The 16,276-nt window shown below is 36.4% G+C and overlaps 1 pseudogene; it reads right to left on the bottom strand.

Moving 5' to 3' along the window:
- Positions 1-473: 473 nt before the first annotated feature.
- On the bottom strand, positions 474-892 carry LOC127674670 (microtubule-associated proteins 1A/1B light chain 3B-like; annotated as a pseudogene).
- Between the last annotated feature and the right edge of the window lie 15,384 nt (positions 893-16,276).

The following is a 16,276-nucleotide window of genomic DNA, read 5'->3' as shown; positions in this document are numbered from 1 at the left end:
CATTTACCAGTAGACTAGGTGTCTTAGGATTTCTATTGCTCTGAGAGATACCATGGCCACTGCACCTCTTGTACAGGAATATTTCATTGTGCCTGGCTTACCATTTCAGAGGATTTGTCCATTACCATCATGGCAGGACACATGGTAGTATGCAGGCTGGAGAAGGAGCTGAGAGTGCTACATCTTTGTTTTTTTTTTTTTTTTTTTTGTTTTTTTGTTTTTTTTTTTTTTTTTTAGGATGCAAAATATTTTACTTTTAAACTTCTAAAGTTTGAACACAAGATAGCCTAGTTTAGATGAGTTTCCAAGCCGAGTGCGTTCGCATGGAGCTCAGTCTGGCTGAACAATAGTTCCTAATACCCTGTGTGGGTGCCTATGTTCTGATCCGTGGGTGGTGAGCTGACTAGTGTCCGTTGGTAACATCCCTTTTTGCCTTGGTAAGGGCTTAACAACCATTTGGCATTGTTGTAGCCTTAAACAGCCAGTGCTGTCCTGAATGTCTCCTGGGAGGCATAGACCATGTACAGGAAGCTGTCTTTGTCTCACTTGCTTTCCTACACTTCAGAGATGGGCGTAGACACACTCACCATGCTGTGCCCATTCACCAGGAAGAAGAAGGCTTGGTTAGCATTGAGCTGCAAGCGCCTTCTAATGATCTTGATGAGCTCGCTCATATTCACATGATCAGGTACAAGGAACTTGGTCTTGTCGCAGACGGGCAGCTGCTTCTCCCCCTTGTATTCTTGTATCGCTCTATAATCACCGGGATCTTTGTGGGGTGCTGCTCCCGGATGAGCCGGACATCTTCTACTCTTTGTTCAAAGCTCCGGCGCTGCTTGAATCATTGTGGCAACCAGATCATCTGATGCGGGACCCCCGTGCGCCATGCCATCTGAGAGTGCTACATCTTGATCCTCTAGCAGCAGAAGGAGAATATGAGCTGCACTGGGCATAGCTTGAGCATAAGAGACCTCAAAGACCTGCCCCATAGTGATATACTTCCTCCAATAAGGTTACCCTTTTAATAGTTCCACTCCTTATGGACCAAGCATTCAAGCACATGCATGAGTCTATGTTGGCCATTCAAACTACCACATTAGGTAAATAAAGTAAGGTTTGCACATGGGAACAATTTATAATTCATCATTAAAAATAACACTCGACAAATTTTATTAGTAATAACGTAATCTCACGACTGTATCTAATTAGTGAGAAACACAGCCACTGTATATTCTGAACAAAAGATAAATAGGGGAGTACAAATACTTATGAGAATTAGCTATTTTCTCAAACCCTATTGTCATCGTCACAGCAACCAAATGATGTGGATGTCATAATTGTCCATATTCTACCAATAAAAAGTAGGTACTATGTTCAACAAAAGTTTACTAGTAAGCTGGATTTGTAGCTTTAGAACTAAAAGGAGCTAAGCTGCTCTATGTGAGCCATGATATTATTTCACTATGTATTAATGTTTTGAAATGTTTGAATTTTTTCAAAAATGCCTAACAAAGTACATCTACTTAAGTAATAGATCAAAGATTTTCTTTCACCTTTGTTTTGATTCTAAAGGAACAAGAGAGACAAAGAGGAAGTGTGTCACAGGGGAGAGAGAGAAAAAAAGAAAATAGCATTTTTATGAAGGATTTGATGTTTATTAAACCATGTGCTATCTTGCATGTATTTTCTAATAGCAGTTTGTTCACCATTAGGACTCTTTCCTTCATTGGCAGTAATTATACTGGACCTTTGAATGACTTTTATAACAGTTATACTGTCAATGATAGGCACTCTTCACAAAGGAGTGAAGAGAGAGACCATATAAACCTGTTTTAAAATTGAAGTAAGTCTGTCCATATTGAATACATGTTGGAAGGACACAGACTAGGACTTGACTTCTCAAAGAGGTCCTGAAGTAATCCAATACAGGAAAGATGAGAAATGTGCCTTTCTTCTTGCTAAATAGTTACAGTACTGAATAACAATCATAGGCTTCTATATGTTCGTTATATCCTAGACAATCTTAAAGACACCTAGACCAGATTTCCTATCCATTGTACTCCATTAAAATAGTATATTGATTGCTTTAAATTTTTTTAAAAATCTTTTCTCTATTTTGTATCAGTTGAATATTTATTTTCTTCTGACATATAACATAATAATAGCATAGCTAAGTTGTACTAACAAACCACAGTATAGGAAATTACAAGCTTCTAAAACTTTCCTTCCTATCAATCAACTTTGGCTCATGGAATGTGAATATTTATGAATGATAATTTAATTCAGCATTAGTGAACCACAAGAAGGAATTGTCTATAAAAGAAAACTGTTCTAATTTGTTAATCCAAATGCTTCCAATAGTATAATACTCCTGGTAGGTTTTCAAGTTGATAACAGACAGAATGTGAAATAGTTTAAATGTTTTCTTTCTATATTAAGGAAAGCAACATTCTGAAATGCTATTAGCACACTTAATCTTAAAGCTATGAATGAATGGTTAGAGAACAGTTGAATGACTTGTTTCTTGTTAAAAATCAAGTCTGGTTTGTGGCATGTGCATAAATATTGGCCTTAACAAGGGTTCCTGAATAATGGTATTTTATCACACTTTATTGATAATAACAGCAATAGCATAATAGGTAAATAAAAATATTATACAAGTAAAACCTGCATTACCAATCGAGAACATCCTATAATCCGAGAAAGCACTGCAATCAGAATTGTAGAACTGAATTAGAGATGTGTGAGTATTAAAATACCCACATCCAATCCATTTCCACATGTACCATCTGTTGTTTCCAGATGTACTGCTTCCTAGAGGCAGTATTCATGACCATGGTATTGTAACACTAACAAACCAGCATTCCTAGTTCTGGGACTTAATTTCCAGAAATACAAGTTTTCATTGGCTAGACTTAGGGGAATTAGATTCTTCTGTGGCTGGGGACACGCCATTACAATCATGGTAACAGAAATAGACCAATAGAGAGCTTAAAGGGCTTCAGGGAGCTTTCAAATTGGGAGCAGTACAAAGTTTCTCTGATGTGTCTGTAACTTAAGATAAGTTTGGAAGCACTATTAATGCTCTTCCCTTGGTGGCTAGATATGCCTAGTTCATTGTAGATAAGCTGTTAGAGGTACCTGTTCTATGTAACTTGTGATAAGGGAAGTTAGAAAATGCTCCAAAGGCTCTCGAGTATATGCTTAAAGCCACATATATAGTCGAGCACCTTAATCTGGTGCTGTCTGTAAAGCAATGGGCTGTCACCTCCCTCAAGACCACTGCTTGCCTCATTAATACCACTGGAACAAATTATCACTTCACAGCCCAGAAATCTTCTATAGCAGTTGTGGTGATTGATGTAACAAGGCTAAAAAATAATGATGAAATGCATGTTCCAGAAGACAGATTCAAATGGCAGGAGCTTCAAAGGCAATTAAATGTGACACAGAAGGAGTCTTCATGGAATAAAGTATTTTCAAATAAATGGTAAGATAAGTGTGATAATCTCCTAGACTTGCATTACACATAAATTAGTTTGCTATGAATAATTATTTCTGAAGGCTTAGTATGTATTGAAGTCAATCCTTAAAAACAACCACTTCAATGTGTGTGTGTGTGTGTGTGTGTGTGTGCAGTTTTTAAGATGAGGTCAGGAACAGTGTTATGGCACTGAGAAACTTGGCTGGGCTTGAATTTATTTATTTTTAGCCAGACTGGTTAAATAATATCTTTTGATATGTTTTAAGGTGTCTTGTTTGTTGGAAAGTAAAGAATCATGACTACAGATGTCAAGTTTAACTGCTTTCCTCCAAAGCGAGTCAAGCAGTTTCTTATGCTGTATTCATTCTTTACTGCTACATTTCTGTGTTGTGGGAGGAACCTGCCTAATCAAAACATGAGACAGGCACATCAAGGTTAATACAACATAGAAATTTAAGACATGGAAATAACTGAAACAATGTGACAAGGCTAAAAGTTTCTGACATACACTGGCAAAGGCAGAGGGCAAGTATACAACTATATGCATCCAGTGGAGTTAAAACAAATGAAGTCTCGACATTAACTGTATAAAAGATGAAGCTCAAGCTGCCATGTTAGATCAGTAAGTACTACGCCATTCATGTCTTAAAATTGGCACACATGACAAGTAAGCAGAGGATTGGCTCACATGCAGGAAGATGTAGCAAGACAGAGATTCTTTTAGTAAATTCTGAAGGATAACTTGTGTAAATCATGTCTGAGTTGCATACAAGCTATATTTAAGATTTTCTCTTTGGCAATGAATGTTACCAAAATCTGATAAACATATGTATTATCTTTGGCAGAATCATAGGAAAACCCTTATATAAGGTATAAATATATGTTCTAATTCTGAATTGTCATGATAAAACTTCATGAAATACTAGTACACCTCGCTACCTCTTTGTCATTTAAATTTTACAATAGTTTGACCAGTCTTTTCAATGAAATGATTACATTATTCAGATATGTTTCGAGTTATACAGACCACCATTAACATATTTGATTACTCTGAGGAGGTTGAAGTGTCCTTTTGAAATAAAAATTAAAGGCTGTTTCGAACTACTTTTCAAACAAGCAACAAACAGTTTATAGGATGTACAGAGAAATATTTGCCAACTATCAAAAGAAACAGCCTGTTTGAGGATGACTGCCTTTCACTAGGTTAGTTATTGAATCAAGAAACTTCTCTTGGGGCTGGAGAGATGGCTCAGCACTTAAGAGCACTGAATGCTCTTCTAAGCTCTTGAGTTCAAATACCAGCAACCACATGGTAGCTCACAATCATCCTTAATGAAATCTGATGCCTTCTTTCTGGGGTGTCTGAAGACATCTACTATGTACATACATATAATAATAAATAAATCTTACAAAAAGAAACTTGTCTTAAAAAACTTTTAATTGACTTAACTTGTTAAAAATTGAATTGCAACTTAAGAAATCGGCAAGTTACTTACCTGTCTTCCTAATTGGTTGGAAATACTGAAAATGCGATGTTCATCTTATACATATGGCTAGTATGACAGCTGCTTAATATAGAAAAGCAATATAATAACCATGTTTTTATGACACATTTATAGTATGGCAATAAAAGCTCCTTCCTAAACTCATTCTCCCATCACAGCACCCCAGTGATTTGTGTAATTATTATTTTATCTACCCTTTTAAGCAATGGAACAGACAAAGATATGAACTAATGAGCCAGGATTCATTTTATATTTTTAACTATTATTCAACACATGCAGAGTCACAGCCATTTTTAAGGAAAACTGATACTTTTGGTCTAATACAAATATTATGCTACTAAATCTTGGATCCTGTACCAACTGATAAATAATAATGTGTACTTTTACAACCATGGCTTTAAACGATATTCATTAATGTCTAGAAAAGCCTTTTTACCTGAATACTTGAAATCATCCAACTCCAAGTTAATTTTCAAATAACAAGTTAAGAATGGAAAAGAAGAAACTTGTATGTACTGAATGCCTCCTAGAAACAAACACAACCACAAACTTATTTAACAGCAAGTTTACAATATTTATTTTCGTCACCAATTTTATGAAGAAAGGATATTCAGCCTCAGAAGTATTTAGTATCTCTTTTACTGTCACACCAGCTTTGCAGTATCAGAGCCAATATTAATCGTCAATCTTCATAGTCCTAACTACAATTTTACATAGCTTTTTAATAAATGGGAAATGTACTTGAAGACAATTGCTAATTCAAAATATGTGGGGATAACTCATCACCACAAATGCAAGCATTCAGCTTCTTAAATTGTACCCAAGACACTTAAATGCATTAAATGCATAATGATATAAGAATTTAGAGAATTATGTTCATTACATTAATTCTGCTTGATATGACTTCATAATGATTTTATCTAAGAACACTTACATATTATTTAATAGAAATATAGGGTAAAGAAAGTTTAGTTCAACCTACACAGTCAAAAAATTATTAAAGCTGTGGTTTCTACTGTTAAAAAATCTCACATAAAAAAGTCAGTGCTAAAATAGAAAAATGATATGGACTTATAACTAAACTATCTGTTGCTAGCTAGAAGGGCTACTAAAGACACTCTTGTGTGAGTTACTCTGTAAAAGTGGACTTAAGTAACAAAAGTTGTGAAATGTTCTTTTGACTTTAAGTTATAATGCAATCAATTATTTCAGTGTGATTCAGTATTGACCTATTCCTGCTGCAGTAAAAGCTCCATCACTATGAAAAGCAACTATATGATTCTATTCTACATGGGTAGAAAATATTGCAGCATAATTATATTTCACTTATATTACACTAAACAATTCTGAACACAAGTTATTTCAAGATTTTCATTTTCAATCCAATTTTCTTTGCAGAATATAGAAAAGATAACCCCAGAAGTTACACAATTATTTACTCTAAACTGTAATTTCCCCAAAAGTCCAGATAGATAAATGAGGTACTCTTTTGCAAATAAGTCTTCAGTGGGTAGTTTTCATAGTCCTTTAAGTATATGTGACTTGATAGATATTTTTTGGATTTTTTTCTAAGTTAATTATTTTATAATCTATGGAATAAGATACTATTTCCCTGGTCATCTATTATTAAAGAAATATAAAGTGTATAATAATAATAATAATAATTATAAAACAACTAGTACTATTATGAAATAGTAAGTGTAGAATGAGTCATGATTATAATAGTAGTATTTTACTAGTCAATAGTATCAAACTGCTCTTGAAATAGTGTGTTGCACATACACTTCAACATGTTGTTTACTTATTTTTTGAAAAATTCATACATACATACATAAATTATATCTTTGTCATACCCACCCCTCACTCTGTTGATCTCCTCTTACTCATCTCCTTCCTATATCATTTAAAAATATGACTTAATATCCCATAATCTGCCCATGATATTGATTTTAAAATATAAGATTTTAGTTTTCACTTGGGTTATATCAGATCCATTTGACAACAATGGTATTAATGTGTCACTCTCTCTTTTGCTAGTATTATAAAAACAAAGAATCACAATTAAAAGATATCAAGTGTTCATTTCCCTTTTAATTATCTTGATTTCTTCAAGACATTTGTAGCTTAAAAAAGTAGAATAACCTGATTAAATTTATTCATTCAAATCACAAGGAATTCTAGATTATTTCCTTTTCGATTCTGGGAGAACTTAAGCCATCTGTTGCCTTGAAGCAGAGAGATTTAGTAATCAGGCACAGCAGTAAGAAGATATTTGTCTAGGGATGCTATTAATTAACAAACTTGGAAAGCATTCTGCATTTCTTACCTTAAAGTCAAACACCCCTCACAAGTACATTGGACAATTAGATTAAAAAACCTGGTCTGAGTCACATGCTCCTTATGTTTAGCAGGCAAATAACTCAATGGAAAGGGCTAAATTCATAAAGATAACATGAAATAAATGATGAGAATTGTGAACCTCCAAATATATGTATATTTAGAAACCTCTAGTTATTCTAAATGACTGTTTTTTCATAATCCATTTTTCTTCTCTTAGAAAGGCCTATTCTAGTGTTCTTTGTACTTTGATGCCAAAATTTTAAACTGGAAAATCTGAACATGAAATTTTGAGAAAACTTGAACATTTAAAAAAAACTCATTTAAAATAAATTTTGTTTTCGTATAATTAGTCTGCAATGAATGTACTCATTTTAAAGTACATGCACTAAAGTGATTTGACAAATGCATCATGTCTATAGAAACATTGCTAATATTTATGTCATAGAATGGTCCATCACTACTTCAGATGTCCCTTTGCTCTTTGGAGTCACCAGTCACCATCCCTTTCCTGAAGGAAACACTGAAATTCTTTCACCCCAAAGATTACATTCATCTTTTCTGGAACTTCATTCCAGAGAAGAAATACATGTATTCTTTTTTTTAATGACTCATTTCACTAAGAACATGGAATTATGTTATGTTTTATTTTCTATATCACTGTAACAGTCAATAATATCAACAGTTTGTGTTTGTTTGCTTGTTTTTGGTTTTTGTTGTTGTTGTTTTTGACACAAGACTTTTCTGTGTGGCCCTGGCTATCTTGAAACTTGCTTTGTAGACCAGGCTGGCCTCAAACTCAGAGAGATCCACATGCCTCTTCCTCCTGAGTATTGGAATTAAAGGCATGTACCACCACGCCTAGCTGATTCAATCTTTTTATATTAAATTATTTTATTAGTTTACATTCCAAAAGTTAACCCCTTTCCTAGGGCCCCCTCCCAGAGTTCTTCACCCCCACCCCCCACACCACACCTCTCAGAGAGTGCTTTTACACCCTCCCACAGACCCTCACCACACTTGTGATAGAAGTTCTAAGGACTACATGTTGCTAGTTTTGCTCTTTGGTCTTCATTTTACTAATGACTAATGGTGTCAGTATCAATTTTTGATATGCATAGTATTTGAGCCATAGACTGGCTTTGAAATCACCATTCTCCCTTTTTAAGCTCCTGAGCACTTTTGTTGTTGTTGTTGTTTTGTTTTTTTGTTGTTTTTTCTCCCGTTTTAGTTCTTAAGAGAGAGTTTCTCTGAGTAGCTGTGGCTGTCCTAGCACTCTCCCTATAAACCAAGCTGGCCACAACCTCACAGAGATTTGCCTGCCTTTGCCTCCCAAGTACTGGGTTTAATGGTGTACTACACCATGTGCAGTCCAAGGCTGTTTTGAAGGAATGGTTCATGTTTTTATATGTATATTGACCATTCATTTTTACTTTTAGTTACATATTGGTTTTTCAAATCTTCTGCCTAGTTTTAATGCTTGCTTTAAAGAGTCTTCTCTTTTGTTATTAGTGGCTTACAAGTAATAAGTGACCTTTATATATTCTACATACAAATGTCCTTCCCATGCTAAATGCATGTGAAAACTGTCTTCCTATTTTGTAGCTAATCTTTTGAATTGTCTGGATAGATGCTTTGGAAGCCTTAAAAACATTTGATCTTGAAATCCACCTTAGTACTTTTATCACTGATTGTTGAACGGTTTTGTTTCCATCTTATTTTTATATCTGCCTCTATCATGACAGTTTTCATCTGTGTTTTCCTCGAGGAGTTTTATATTTTGGTCTGTAATGTATTTTGAGGGATTTTTTTTTTTGCATATTATGTGAGGTAAGTGCTGAATTGCAATTTTGCCATATGGTTATCCAGTTGTGCTGGTATCACTTACTTAAACATACTTTGTATTGAATTTTACCTTTGATTTTTATTTTAACATCATTTGAATATATATTTAAATATATATGAATGTATTTTAGGGTTCTCTACATTGTTTCCTTAGTCTTTACATTTGTATAATTATGGCAGTATTATACTGTCTTGCCTTTTGTTGCTTTACAGTAACCTCTGAAATCTGTTTCCAAAGTCTTGTGTTCTGAATCATGCCTATAAATCATAGCCCTGGGGAGGAAGTAGCAGGAAGATTACCATGATTTTGAGGCTAGTCTGATCTGAAAAATGAGTCTGTCTCTACAATAACAAAAGACAAACTAACCAAAATAAAGGCCCCAATTTTTTTATTTTCAAAATAATTTAAGCTATTTGAAAACATTTGAATTTTCATATGATTTTTAAAATGAGTTTCTGAGGTTTCAACTTGGTTTACCTAGAATTTATGAATCCTTTTGAGTAGAATTGGTATATTAACATCTTGAATATAATTTATAATCCAAAACCATGGCACATTCTCCATGTCTGAGGCCTTTTACTGTGTTCAAATATGGTTTTAGTTTCACAGAATGCACATCATTTTCTTCTGTTAAATTTACACCTATGTATTAGATCAAATTTTGAAAAGGGGAATTGAAAAGGAGAGAGAAAAATTTATCTGCAAACTTTTGTTAGGTGAATATGTTACTATTATCTGGTATACAAAACATGAGTTTTTCATCTTATAAAATACAAAAATGTAAGCAAATATGACTCTATAAATAAGACATTGTACAATGGAGCTGAAGAAAGTTTATTATTAAGCACCTAATTGAAGAGGGTGACGTCAGGCATGTCCTTAGGTTATGTCAAAATTGGAGGCCTTCATATTTACTTTATTACAACAGGTGTTATAAATAATAAAATAAATATTTTTAAATTTTATTCGATATATTTTTATTTACATTTCAAATGATTTCCCCTTTTCTGGTTCCCCACTCCCCGAAAGTCACATAAGCCCCCTTCCCTCCCTCTGTTCTCCCACCCATCCCTTCCTACTTCCCTGTTCTGGTTTTGTCTTATACTGCTACAATGGGTCTTTCCAGAACTAGGGGCCACTCCTCCGTTCTTCTTGTACCTCATTTGAAGTGTGGATTATGTTTTGCATATTCCAATTTTCCAAGCTAATATCCACTTATCAGTGAGTGCATACCATGATTGATCTTTTGAGACTGGGTTACCTCACTTAGTATGATGTTCTCCAGCTCCATCCATTTGCCTAAGAATTTCATGAATTCATTGTTTCTAATGGCTGAATAGTACTCCATTGTGTAGATATACCACATTTTTTGCATCCATTCTTCTGTTGAGGGATACCTGTGTTTTTCCAGCTTCTGGCTATTATAAATAGGGCTGCTATGAACATAGTGGAACATGTATCCTTATTACATGCTGGGGAATCCTCTGGGTATATGCCCAGGAGTGGTATAGCAGGATCTTTCAGAAGTGAGGTGCCCAGTTTTCTGAGGAACCGCCAGACTGATTTCCAGAGTGGTTGTACTAATTTGCAACCCCACCAGCAGTGGAGGAGTGTTCCTCTTTATCCACACCATCTCCAACATCTGCTGTCTCCTGAATTTTTAATCTTAGCCATTCTGATTGGTGTAAGGTGAAATCTCAGGGTTGTTTGGATTTGCATTTCCCTGATGACTAGTGAAGTTAAGCATTTTTTAAGATGTTTCTCCGCCATCCGAAGTTCTTCAGGTGAGAATTCTTTGTTTAACTCTGTACCCCATTTTTTAATAGGGTTGTTTGGTTTTCTGGAGTCTAACTTCTTGAGTTCTTTATATATATTGGATATTAACCCTCTATCTGATGTAGGGTTGGTGAATATCCTTTCCCAATTTGTTGGTTGCTGATTTGTCCTTTTGATGGTGTCCTTTGCTTTACAGAAACTTTGTAATTTTATGAGGTCCCATTTGTCAATTCTTGATCTTAGAGCATAAGCTATTGGTGTTCTGTTCAGGAACTTTTCCCCTGTACCGATGTCCTCAAGGGTCTTCCCCAGTTTCTTTTCTATTAGCTTCAGAGTGTCTGGCTTTATGCGGAGGTCCTTGATCCATTTGGAGTTGAGCTTAGTACAAGGAGACAAGGATGGATCAATTCGCATTCTTCTGCATGCTGACCTCCAGTTGAACCAGCACCATTTGTTGAAAAGGCTATCTTTTTTCCATTGGATGTTTTCAGCCCCTTTGTCCAGGATCAAGTGGCCATAGGTGTATGGGTTCATTTCTGCATCTTCAATCCTGTTCCATTGATCCGCCTGCCTGTTACTGTACCAATACCATGCAGTTTTTAACACTATTGCTTGGTAATATTGCTTGAGGTCAGGGATACTGATTCCCCCAGAATTTCTTTTGTTGTTGAGGATTGTTTTAGCTATCCTGGTTTTTTTGTTATTCCAGATGAATTCGAGAATTGCTCTTTCTAACTCTATGAAGAATTGAGTTGGGATTTTGATGGGTATTGCGTTGAATCTGTATATTGCTTTTGACAAAATGGCTATTTTAACTATATTAATCCTGCCGATCCATGAGCATGGGAGGTTTTTCCATTTTTTGAAGTCTTCCTCTATTTCCTTCTTCATAGTCTTGAAGTTCTTGTCATATAGATCTTTCACATGTTTGGTAAGAGTCATCCCAAGGTACTTTATACTGTTTGTGGCTATTGTAAAGGGGGTCATTTCCCTAATTTCTTTCTCAGCCTGCTTATCCTTTGAGTATAGGAAGACTACTGATTTGTTGAGTTGATTTTATAACCTACCACTTTGCTGAAGTTGTTTATCAGCTGTAGGAGTTCTCTAGTGGAGTTTTTTGGGTCACTTAGGTAGACTATCATATCATCTGCAAATAATGATAGTTTGACTTCTTCCTTTCCAATTTGTATCCCTTCAACCTCCTTATGTTATCTAATTGCCCAAGGTAGTACCTCAAGTACAATATTTAAAAGATAAGGAGAGAGGGGGCAGCCCTGTCTAGTCCCTGATTTTAGTGGGATTGCTTCAAGTTTCTCTCCATTTAGTTTGATGTTGGCTACCGGTTCGCTGTATATTGCTTTTACTATGTTTAGGTATGGGCCTTGAATTCCTGTTCTTTCCAAGACTTTAAGCATGAAAGGATGCTGAATTTTGTCAAATGCTTTTTCAGCATCCAATGAAATGACCATGTTGTTTTTTTCTTTGAGTTTGTTTATGTAGTGGATTACATTGATGGATTTCCGTATATTGAAACAACCCTGCATTCCTGGGATAAAGCCTACTTGATCGTGGTAGATGATCGTTTTTATGTGTTCTTGGATTCGGTTGGCAAGAATTTTATTGAGTATTTTTGCATCGATGTTCATAAGGGAAATTGGTCTGAAGTTCTCTTTCTTTGTTGGATCTTTGTGTGGTTTTGGTATCAGCGTAATTGTGGCTTCATAGAAGGAATTGGGTAGTGTTCCTTCTGTTTCTTCTTTATTGGCTTCTATCTCTTGAGCCTTATTCTCCTGAATTTCTTTAAGTGATTTTTGTGTTTCCATTAATCGGGTTTCGAGCTTATTCATGTTCCCCTGTATTTCTTTAAGAGATTTATTTATGTCCTTTTTGTGTTCTTCTAGCAGCATCATGAACAGGGATTTTAAATCCAAATCTTGTTTTTCTGGTGTTTTTGCATAATCAGGCCTTGCTGATGTTGGAGAGCTTGGTTCAGATGCTGCTATATTGTCTAGGTTTCTGTTAGTAGCGTTCCTGTGTTTGCCCTTTGCCATCTTGTTATTTCTGGTGTTAGTTTGTATTGACTCTGGCTGGTATTTGTGCCTCCTGTGAGGCTATATGGCTATTTCTGCAACACTGGATGGCTGGGTTTCCCCTGTTACAGATTGCTAATGTGCTGCCCTCCTCTTGGGTGTCCCTGCAGCCCTATTGTGCCTTGCCCCAGGTTGTCTGTGTGAACCAGGGGGTGCCTGTTTGTTCCTTCAGTGAGTGCTGATGGTCTATGTTGCTGCAGGACATTTTCTGAGTGCTGGTCACTCTGCTGGGCAGCCTATCTCCCAACTGGGTCGGTGCACACAAGGCTAGCCTAGCTGCTGAGGCCCTGAGTCTAGGCAAAAGCCTGGCAGGCTAAGGCCCAAGCAAAGTTCCCCTTGGACTATGAGTGTTAATTGGTTCTGTCAGGTGGTCAGGATGGCAGTGTGCGTGAGCTCCCTGAAAGTGCTGGGAGAGTCTGCTGGGCTAACAACCTCCTGGCTGGGTTGGCACACAGATGGCCCACAGAGCAGCCCAGGGCCTGGGGTCAGTCCAAGGCCTGTCCATCTTAGACTCCCTGCTATGTTAGCCTCGGGCTATGACTCTTAGCTGACTTAGCCTGCTAGGACTCTCTGGTGTCCTGTAGTCAAAATGGCAGAGTGTGCACCGGCTGGGCAATCAACCTCCTGGCCTGGTTCGCACACCGATAGCCCCCCGAACAGCCCAGGGCCTGGGTGCAGGCCATCGCCTGTTGGGCTTAGATCCCTGGAATGTTGGGCTTGGGTTATATTTGTGTACCTCAGTCTGTCTGATCTCTCTGGTGCCCGAGATCCAAGATGGCGGAGAGACTCTTGTAACTGACTGGTGGGAGGCAGAGTTGTGATGTGGCTTCTTGGTTCCACTGCCTTTCTGCTGGACCAGCTGCCGCCACCGCTGCTGCTGCTGCTGCCGCCGCCTCTGCTGCTGCTGCCGCCGCCGCCTCTGCTGCTGCTGCCGCCACCAAAATAAATATTTCAATGATATTTATTTACTTATTTTTGTGGGGTATAGCCATATGATAGAATATATATGGAGGGCAAAGGGCATCTTGTAAAAATGTATCCTCTTTTCCCTCTCTGTAAGTCCCAGGGATTGAACTCACGTCATCAAGATGATAGCAAGCAACTTTACTGACTGAACTATCATTTAGTTGTTTTGTCGTCATTGTTGTTTTAATTTTTTAAGTAGATATTTTTAAAATTGTTTTACTAACATTCGCAATGTTTGTCCTCTTCCCTGGCCCCCATCCAAGAGTTCTTCACCACTCCCCTCTCCTTTGCCTCTGTTTTTATACTTGGAAATTATTAGCATAATATATGCTAAAACTTTGTGAAATTTTAAAATGGAAATGATTTGAGTCTAGGGCCTTGTGTAGAAAAGCACCCTGTCACATGTCACTTCCGAAAGATCCTGCTATACCACTCCTGGGCATATACCCAGAGGATTCCCCACCATGTTATAAAGATACATGCTCTACTATGTTCATAGCAGCCCTATTTATAATTTCCAGAAGCTGGAAAGAACCCAGGTATCCCTCAACAGAAGAGTGGATGCAAAAAATGTGGCATATCTACACAATGGAGTACTATTCAGCCATTAGAAACAATGAATTCATGAAATTCTTAGGCAAATGGATGGAGCTAGAGAACATCATACTAAGTGAGGTAACCCAGACTCAAAAGGTGAATCATGGTATGCACTCACTAATAAGTGGATATTAACCTAGAAAACTGGAATACCCAAAACATAATCCACACATCAAATGAGGTACAAGAAGAAAGGAGGAGTGGCCCCTGGTTCTGGAAAGACTCAGTGAAACAGTATTCAGCAAAACCAGAACGGGGAAGTGGGAAGGGGTGGGTGGGAGGACAGGGCAAGAGAAGGGGACTTAAGGGACTTTCAGGTAGTGGGGGGCCAGAAAAGGGGAAATCATTTGAAATGTAAATAAAAATGTAAAAAAGAAAATATTTTTTTTAAAAAAAAGAAAAGCACCCTGTCAATATTCCCAAGCTCTTGCAGAGTCATTATCATTTCCTTTTTATTCTTAAAATGGAATGTAATGGATATATACCAATTAGTGTAATGTAGCTCAGTCAGTAATAGTAATGACTCCAAGCTATACACATTCCTTTACTGATTATATCTTTTTGAAAGCTCCTTACCTTACCATACATCAGTTATTTTTAGAATGCTGACAATATTGACACATAACGTGAAATTAATATGAAGAGAAAGTAATGCTTTGAATATTAACTATCTCAGTAATAAGCACGCAGTGAAGCATTCAAGAAGTGTTTGCAAAAGTCACTGTTATTACATCTCAGATTATTTACCTCACTTTCTGGACCTCTTGAAATTACCCTGGTATGCCTTTGCCTTCACTACTGTTCTTTTGAGCTATAGTCATAAAATTCATAGGTATGTCAATTGTGGTATACCTCTTAAATTCTTATCATTGTAACAACAATATTGTAAACAGTGTAATTAGCAAACTAATCCAGCCAAACAACACAAATCTAGTAAATATATTGCCAGACTGATTATTCTTTAAGTCAATGACTGTATAATAGCATGTTCAACTACTTAGCAAACATGTATTGAGTACATACCACATGTAAAGCAAAATTAAATGCTTAGATCAGTGAACAAAGTTGAAATTCAGTGCTTAAAATACTAATGTTCTACAAACAACAGTCATTCTTCACAGCTGTCTTGCATCAATCTGCTCAAATTTAAGGCAGAGCCACAGGTCTTTGGATGGCCATAAGGAGTCTTCAACATAAGGTCATAAGATAACAAAGAACTGAATAAACAGCTATATATGCTCTCTTGTCCCTAGCTTTTTCTCTAGAAAAAAAAGTTGGTGCTAAGAAACTAACATTAGATTGTTGGCTACTCAAGATAAATTTAGTTTTACCTTTACTTTACAGAGGAAAAAAGTTAGCTACAATTTCCACACAGAATTTGTATGGGCCTTCTGTTGTAGGTGAGAAGAATATGTATATGTGCAAGACAAAAAAATACAATGGGTAAAAGAACACATAGGACAGTGTATATGAAAGTAATGTTTAGAGATTTATCCAGTATTAATAGTTCTTTGTCTCATTCTCTTGACACTTCACACTTTACTGAAATCTTCCAAGTTAATAAACATGGAGAGAGTCATCTGTTGAACGTGGATATAAATATTTAAATTATTAAGTGGAATAGGAATGAAATGAAGTCCCAGGAAAATGCACCAATAAAGGAAAACAAATAATC

This window comes from Apodemus sylvaticus, chromosome X, assembly GCF_947179515.1.
Source record: "Apodemus sylvaticus chromosome X, mApoSyl1.1, whole genome shotgun sequence".
Taxonomy (NCBI): Eukaryota; Metazoa; Chordata; class Mammalia; order Rodentia; family Muridae; genus Apodemus; species Apodemus sylvaticus.
The sequence above is the reverse complement of the archived record's forward strand: the minus strand, read 5'-3'. Positions and strand labels throughout refer to the sequence as shown.